This window comes from Schistocerca piceifrons, unplaced genomic scaffold (assembly GCF_021461385.2).
Source record: "Schistocerca piceifrons isolate TAMUIC-IGC-003096 unplaced genomic scaffold, iqSchPice1.1 HiC_scaffold_548, whole genome shotgun sequence".
NCBI classification, from domain to species: Eukaryota; Metazoa; Arthropoda; class Insecta; order Orthoptera; family Acrididae; genus Schistocerca; species Schistocerca piceifrons.
In genome coordinates, this window is record NW_025728786.1 from 90,720 (window position 1) to 98,336 (window position 7,617).

Consider the following 7,617-nt stretch of genomic DNA (forward strand, 5'->3'; position numbering starts at 1 on the left):
TGAGTGCGATCCATCATGACGCGGAAGGCCGATGCGGGTGAGACACCGTAATGTGTTGATTGCAGTTGCGGAAGCTCAACATGTTGCGGGTGTGTTCAGATTGAGGTGTCGTGGAAGACCAACGTGGGTGAGGCACTGAGATGTGCTGAGAATGGTAGCGGAAGCTAGACTGGAGCCGGCGCGGGGGCGACAGGTGAGAAAAAGTGCGAAGTTTGAGAAAGCATGTTATTCCATAGAAAGCTCGACGTATAATCAGAGATGGGGCCACATGTGTTGCAGGGAGGCTGTGGAGGTGCAGGCTGTCCAGAAGCACAGTGTGGGAAATGATGTCTAATGTGGGATGGAATGTGTGAATGTTCACTGTTCATAGCCACTCCACTCAAAACGGTGTGCGGATAAGGTGAATGTCGTGGCACAAAACACTGAGGCGTAGCAGTGGGATGGAGGTGGAGGTCAGGCACAGATAACAAGTTATTGTTCCTGTTGCAGTCTGAGCTATCGAAGTAGGAAGGCATGTGCTGACGCTGAACTGAGGCAGGCATGGGCGTAGTCGGATGGTCGGATGCTGAGGAGGTTGACCTGTGAACGAAGCAGTTCTGGCCACGTGGCAGGTATCCGCGTGGTACTGCACGGATTGCGGGTGGCAAATTGTTGTCCTGGTGGTGGTAGGTTGTCCAACGAAGCATTTGCAGAAATCGGCATTGGTCCCTTACTGCACGGAGATCCGTAAGAGGTAACTGCACAGTCAATGAGGGCGGGCACATGTGGTGGGAAAAAAGCATTTAATAGCCGGAGTCATGCACACTCCTAACCTCACTTATTGTTGCAGGCTCGAAAATGTCCGGTGAAATCGGCATAATTGTCGAGTAAGAGGCATCATGTTGAAGTCCTGGTGGGTGTACACCGCCCTCAATATGGTGCATGTCGATCACAAATTGCGGCGTTCGGCGTTGGGCCGAAGTCATTGTTCGAATACTGTGTCGAAGTAATACACTCGAACATAACCGACACGGAGGCAGCAGACACAGTAAAACGGCAAAAACGGAAGACGTTACAACTCGGGGTCACCAGTGAGGGGGAAGTTCGGGTCGGTTACACCAAACAATACTTCCATTTTGCAATAGTTCATTTATTCACCTCCTTACAGTAGCAAGGCTTACAAAGAACTAACATAGCAGTTTTGCCCAATAAAATTAGGTGCAACCAAAATGGAGGGGTATCTGTTGAGAGGCCAGACAAACGTGTGGTTCCTGAAGAGGGGCAGCAGCCTTTTCAGTAGTTGCAGGGGCAACAGTCTGGATGATTGACTGATATGACCTTGTAACACTAATGAAAACTGCCTTGCTGTGCTGGTACTGCGAATGGCTGAAAGCAAGGGGAAACTACAGCCGTAATGAAACTTCCTGGCAGATTAAAACTGTGTGCCCGACCGAGACTCGAACTCGGGACCTTTGCCTTCCGCGGGCAAGTGCTCTACCAACTGAGCTACCGAAGCACGACTCACGCCCAGTACTCACAGCTTTACTTCTGCCAGTACCTCGTCTCCTACCTTCCAAACTTTACAGAAGCTCTCCTGCGAAGTTTCATATCAGCGCACACTCCGCTGCAGAGTGAAAATCTCATTCTGGATACAGCCGTAATGTTTCCCGAGGGCATGCAGCTTTTCTGTATGGTTAAATAATGATGGTGTCCTCTTGGGTAAAATATTCTGGAGGTAAAATAGTCTCCTATTTGGATCTCTGGGTGGAGACTACTCAAGAGGACGTCGTTATCAGGAGAAAGAAAACTGGTGTTCTACAGATCAGAGCGTGGAATGTCAGGTCCCTTAATCGGGCAGGTAGGTTAGAAAATTTAAAAATTGAAATGGATAGGTTAAAGTTAGATATAGTGGGAATTTGTGAAGTTCGTTGGCAGGAGGAACAAGACTTTTGGTCAGGTGAATACAGGGTTATAAATACAAAATCAAATAGGGGTAATGCACGAGTAGGTTTAATAATGAATAAAAAAATAGGACTGCAGGTAAGCTACTACAAACAGCATAGTGAACGCATTATTGTGGCCAAGATAGACACGAAGCCCATGCCTACTACAGTAGTACAAGTTTATATGCCGACTAGTTCTGCAGATGATGCAGAAATTGATGAAATGTATGATGAGATAAGAGAAATTATCCAGGTAGTGAAGGGAGATGAAAATTTAATAGTCATGGGTGACTGAAATTCGAGAGTAGGAAAAGGAAGAGAAGGAAACGTAGTAGGTGAATATGGATTGGGGGTAAGAAATGAAAGAGGAAGCCGTCTGGTAGAATTTTGCACAGAGCGTAACTTAATCATAGCTAACACTTGGTTCAAGAATCATAAAAGAAGATTGTATACATGGAAGAATCCTGGAGATACTAGAAGGTAGCAGATAGATTATATAATGGTAAGACAGAGATTTAGAAACCAGGTTTTAAATTGTAAGACATTTCCGGGGGCAGATGTGGACCCTGACCACAATCTATTGGTTATGAACTGTAGATTAAAACTGAAGAAACTGCAAAAAGGTGGGAATTTGAGGAGATTGGACCTGGATAAACTGACTAAACCAGAGGTTGTACAGAGTTTCAGGGAGATCATAAGGGAACAATTGACAGGAATGGGGGAAAGAAATACAGTAGAAGAAGAATGGGTAGCTCTGAGGTATGAAGTACTGAAGGCAGCAGAGGATCAAGTAGATAAAAAGATGAGAGCTAGTAGAAATCCTTGGGTAACAGAAGAAATATTGAATTTAACTGATGAAAGGAAAATATATAAAAATGCAGTAAATGAAGCAGGCAAAAAGGAATACAAACGTCTCAAAAATGAGATCGACAGGACTTGCCTACAGAAAAATTAAAGAGACCTTTGGAGTAAAGAGAACCACTTGTATGAAAATCAAGAGCTCAGATGGAAACCCAGTTCTAAGCAAAGAAGGGAAAGTAGAAAGGTGGAAGGAGTATATAGGTGGTCTATACAAGGGCAATGTACTTGAGGACAATATTATGGAAATGGAAGAGGATGTAGATGAAGATGAAATGGGAGATATAATACTGCGTAAAGAGTTTGACAGAGCACTGAAAGACCTGAGTTGAAACAAGGCCCCGGGAGTAGACAACATTCCATTAGAACTACTGACGGCCTTGGGAGAGCCAGTCCTGACAAAACTCTACCGTCTGGTGAGCAAGATGAATGAGACAGGCAAAATACCCTCAGACTTCAAGAAGAATATAATAATTCCAATCCCAAAGAAAGCAGGTGTTGACAGATGTGAAAATTACCGAACTATAAGTTTAATAAGTCACAGATGCAAATACTAACATGAATTCTTTACAGATGAATGGAAAAACTGGTAGAAGCCGACCTCGAGGAAGATCAGTTTGGATTCTGAAGAAATAGTGGAACATGTGAGGCAATACTGACTTTATGACTTATCTTAGACTAAAGATTAAGGAAAGGCAAACCTACATTTCTAGCATTTGTAGACTTAGAGAAAGCTTTTGACAATGTTGACTGGAATACTACTCTCTTTCAAATTCTAAAGGTGGCAGGGGTAAAATACAGGGAGCTAAAGGCTATTTACAATTTGTACAGAAACCAGATGGCAGTTATAAGAGTCGAGGGGCATGAAAGGGAAACAGTGGTTGGGAAGGGAGTGAGACAGGGTTGTAGCCTCTCCCCGATGTTATTCTATCTGTATTTTGAGCAAGCAGTAAAGGAAACAAAAGAAAAATTCGGAGTAGGTTTTAAAATCCATGGAGAAGAAATAAAAACTTTGAGGTTTGCCGATGACATTGTAATTCTGTCAGAGACAGCAAAGAGCTTGGAAGAGCAGTTGAACGGAATGGACAGTGTCTTGAAAGGAGGATATAAGATGAACGTCAACAAAAGAAAAATGAGGATAATGGAATGTAGTCGAATTAAGTCGGATGATGCTGAGGGAATTAGATTAGGAAATGAGACACTTAAAGTAGTAAAGGAGTTTTGCTATTGGGGAGCAAAATAACTGATGTTTGTCGAAATAGAGAGGATAAAAAATGTAGACTGGCACTGGCCAGGAAAGCATTTCTGAAGAAGAGAAGTTTGTTAACATCGAGTGTAGATTTAAGTGTGAGGAAGTCTTTTCTGAAAGTATTTGTATGGAGTGTAGCCATGTATGGAAGTGAAATGTGGATGATAAATAGTTTGGACAAGAAGAGAATAGAAGGTTTCAAAATGTGGTGCTACAGAAGAATGCTGAAGATCAGATGGGTAGATCACATAACTAATGAGGAGGTATTGAATAGAATTGGGGAGAAGAGGAGTTTGTGCCACAACTTGACAAGAAGTAGGGACCGGATGGTAGGACATGTTCTGAAGCACCAAGGGATCACAAATTTAGCATTGGAGGGCAGTGTGGAGGGTAAAAATCGTAGATGGAAACCAAGAGATGAATACATTAAGCAGATTCAGAAGGATGTAGGTTACAGTAAGTACTAGGAGATGAAGAAGCTTGCACAGGATAGAGTAGCATGGAGAGCTGCATCAAACCAGTCTGAGGACTAAAGAGCACAACAACAACAACAATGTGCAATCAGTGGTTAGTAAATTGTCAGAAATAGATCTATCCATGAAAACAATATTGTGAAAGGATAGTTGCTACCCACCATATAGCAGAGATGTTGAGTTGCAGATAGGCACAACAAAAAGACTGTCACGAATAAATAAAGCTTTCGGCCATTATGACCTTTGTCAACAATAGATGTAGACACACACACACACACACACACACACACACACACACACACACACACACGAGACCGCACTGCTGTCTCAGGCATCTGCCTGTCAATGTGGTATCAGTTGCCTGAGACTGCGGTCATGTGTGTGACTTGCGTTTATGTGTGCTATGTGTGCGTGTTTATGTCTGTTGTTGATGAAGGCCTTAATGACGAAAGCTTTATTTATTTGTGACAGTCTTTTTGCTGTGCCTATCTATGACTCGGCATTTCTGTTATATTGTGGATAGCAACTTTTCTTTCGTATTATTGTTACATTCCATTCTTGATTTTCTATTCATGAAAACTAATTTACAATTAGATGTTGTCTGTTCACTGAGCGTTGGCTAATAAAAGATAAAATTAAAATAACACCAGTTGGAGAATATAATGTAGCTAGTTATTCTTGTCAAAATGAAAGTAAAGGAGATAGTACATCTTTCTATGTAAAACGAATGTGAAGTACACATGCCTCACAAAGCACAATATTATGCTAATAAAAAAAAAAAGAATCTGAATTTTCTTTAATTGTCTTGACAGGCCCTGACATACTGATACTGAATGTGGATAGATCTCCCACTGAATATATCCAGACTTTCAGTTACTCCCTTGAAGCACTACTAAATAGACCTTATGCACTCAATAAAATTTTGCTAATATATGGAGATTTTAATACTGACTTCCTTAAACCTGGCAACAGCAAAACAAGAATTTCTATATATCATTAATTCATTCCACTTATCCCCAACTGTTGAAACCCCAACCAGGATCAACGAAAACTCAAAATCAGCACTCGACCAGATCTTTATAAATGTAGATACACAATACTAATCAACTGGAATCATTAACATAGGTTACAGTGACCATGAAGCCCAGATGCTAACAGTGAATTTAAACTGCAAAAAATAAAGTCCTATAAAAACTACAGCACAAAAGCAGTTTCATTATGAAAACATAAGGGTTTTTAATTATTTTCTAAGGACTATTACTGGTCGGAGACACATGAAAAAGAATGGTGTTAATATGTTTAATTCCTGTTATAAAACATTTCTTCACTATCTCTAGGAAAAAAAAGTTAGAACATACTCTAAATCCTACTATACTTTCTACAGTAAAGTAATTCAGCAAGCAAAAAAATTATATAATGATAAATTAATAACAGAATCTAAAAATAAAATTTGAATGATGAGTTGACATCAGAACCAGAAAAAATCATAAATGCTTCAGTACTATAGCTGAAAACCTAATAAAGAAGAACTGCCATAGAGCCAATACTCAACACACAACACATGTGGAAAGAATAAAAGCATCAATGTTTCTCCACAAAGCCATAACCACGGAAGTGCTCGCAGTTATAAAAAGACTAAAAAATAAATATTCCAGAGGCAGTGACAACATGCCTGATTTTACTGTAAAGAATTGTTGGGAATATATTGACTCCTGTAATTAATACCTCCTTTAGTAATGGATTTTTCCCTGACCTCCTAAAGGTTGCTAAAGTTATCCCACTCTACAAAAAGGGACCAGAAAACGATGTACATAATTACAGGCCAGTAGCACAGCTCAGCACATTTTCAAAAATATTTGAGAAATTGTTTTACACCAGATTAAAGTTTTATTAACAGACTCTCCTTAATATCAGAGCACCAGCATGGATTTAGAAAAGCTAAAACAACAACCACAGCAGTGTATGAATATCTTAATACAACCTTAAAACCATTAGATAATAAATAAATTAGTGCTGGTAGCTTTATCTAAAGCTTTCAATGTTACTGACCATGCCACACTCATTAGAAAGTTAGTTATTAAAGGTGTGAGAGGAATTGCATATCAATGGTTAGAATTATATCTGTCAAACAGAGTGCAAAAGGTTGAAATGAAAACTGAAAAAAAAGAACACTAATGTTATTATAGCTGTCAGAATGTACTCATTAGATATGAAAAAAATTAGTTGATTTTCTGTGAGCCAGTGTTCTGAGACAAACAACACATCACTTTTTTTATCTTAGAAAAATTTCCCAACTCTAATAATTTATTCCTAATACTGCAAATGTTAACTTGCATAAGGATAAGTGACCTGCATTTGTTTTGCTTTCTCTCTAGGCAATTAGGAACCTGTTCTTTACAGGAAGGATTTGTACTCTGTGGTGACTCTGGAGTTAAACTTTTACAATCTTCTGTAAAAAAAAAAGGAGAGACTAGATCCTCCCTTATTGTATGATTTGTTGAACTCACTGTTTTAACTGTTTCAAGTTTTTTCTCAAGTATTCTGTTAACTTGCTTGCACAAAAGAATTAAATGTAGCCCATGTTTGGTATGCAAAGACTAATCAATATTGGCTGTATCTATAAAGTCACAATTATCATACTGTGAACAGAGGTGCATGATACAGTTGTTTGTTTTGTGTACTTCTCTGTTGACATGACATGCAGCAGGCATTTGTGAAGAGGCCATGATAAAATGCACCGATATCACACATCTTGCCCATGTGAAGCTGGACTGTCTCTCTGATGACCAGTGAAGAGATCTGACATTCCAGTGACAGTGTTCCATTTGTTGTGTATTAGGAGCTCTCACTCCCCAACACAGCAGCTACCTGCCCATAAAAGCATAAGGTCAATAGTACTGTTTCCATCAAAGTTCTTTGTGCCTGTGGATGACACTTATTCCGGCTTAATTTTTTTTTTTAAAAAGTTCCTATGGGACTAAACTGCTGAGATCATCTATCTCTAGGCTTACACGCATGCCTGAGGGAGGACTCAAACCTTCGACGGGGGAGCTGCACGAACCGTGGCAAGGCGCCTTAGACCGTGTGTCCAGCTTAATGTAACATACCCTGCAAG

General features: G+C 40.1%; 1 non-coding gene across 1 annotated transcript; it reads right to left on the minus strand.

Moving 5' to 3' along the window:
* Positions 1-1,421: 1,421 nt before the first annotated feature.
* Positions 1,422-1,496, minus strand: Trnap-cgg. The gene has a single exon. It is a non-coding gene; the product is annotated as a tRNA-Pro (tRNA).
* Between the last annotated feature and the right edge of the window lie 6,121 nt (positions 1,497-7,617).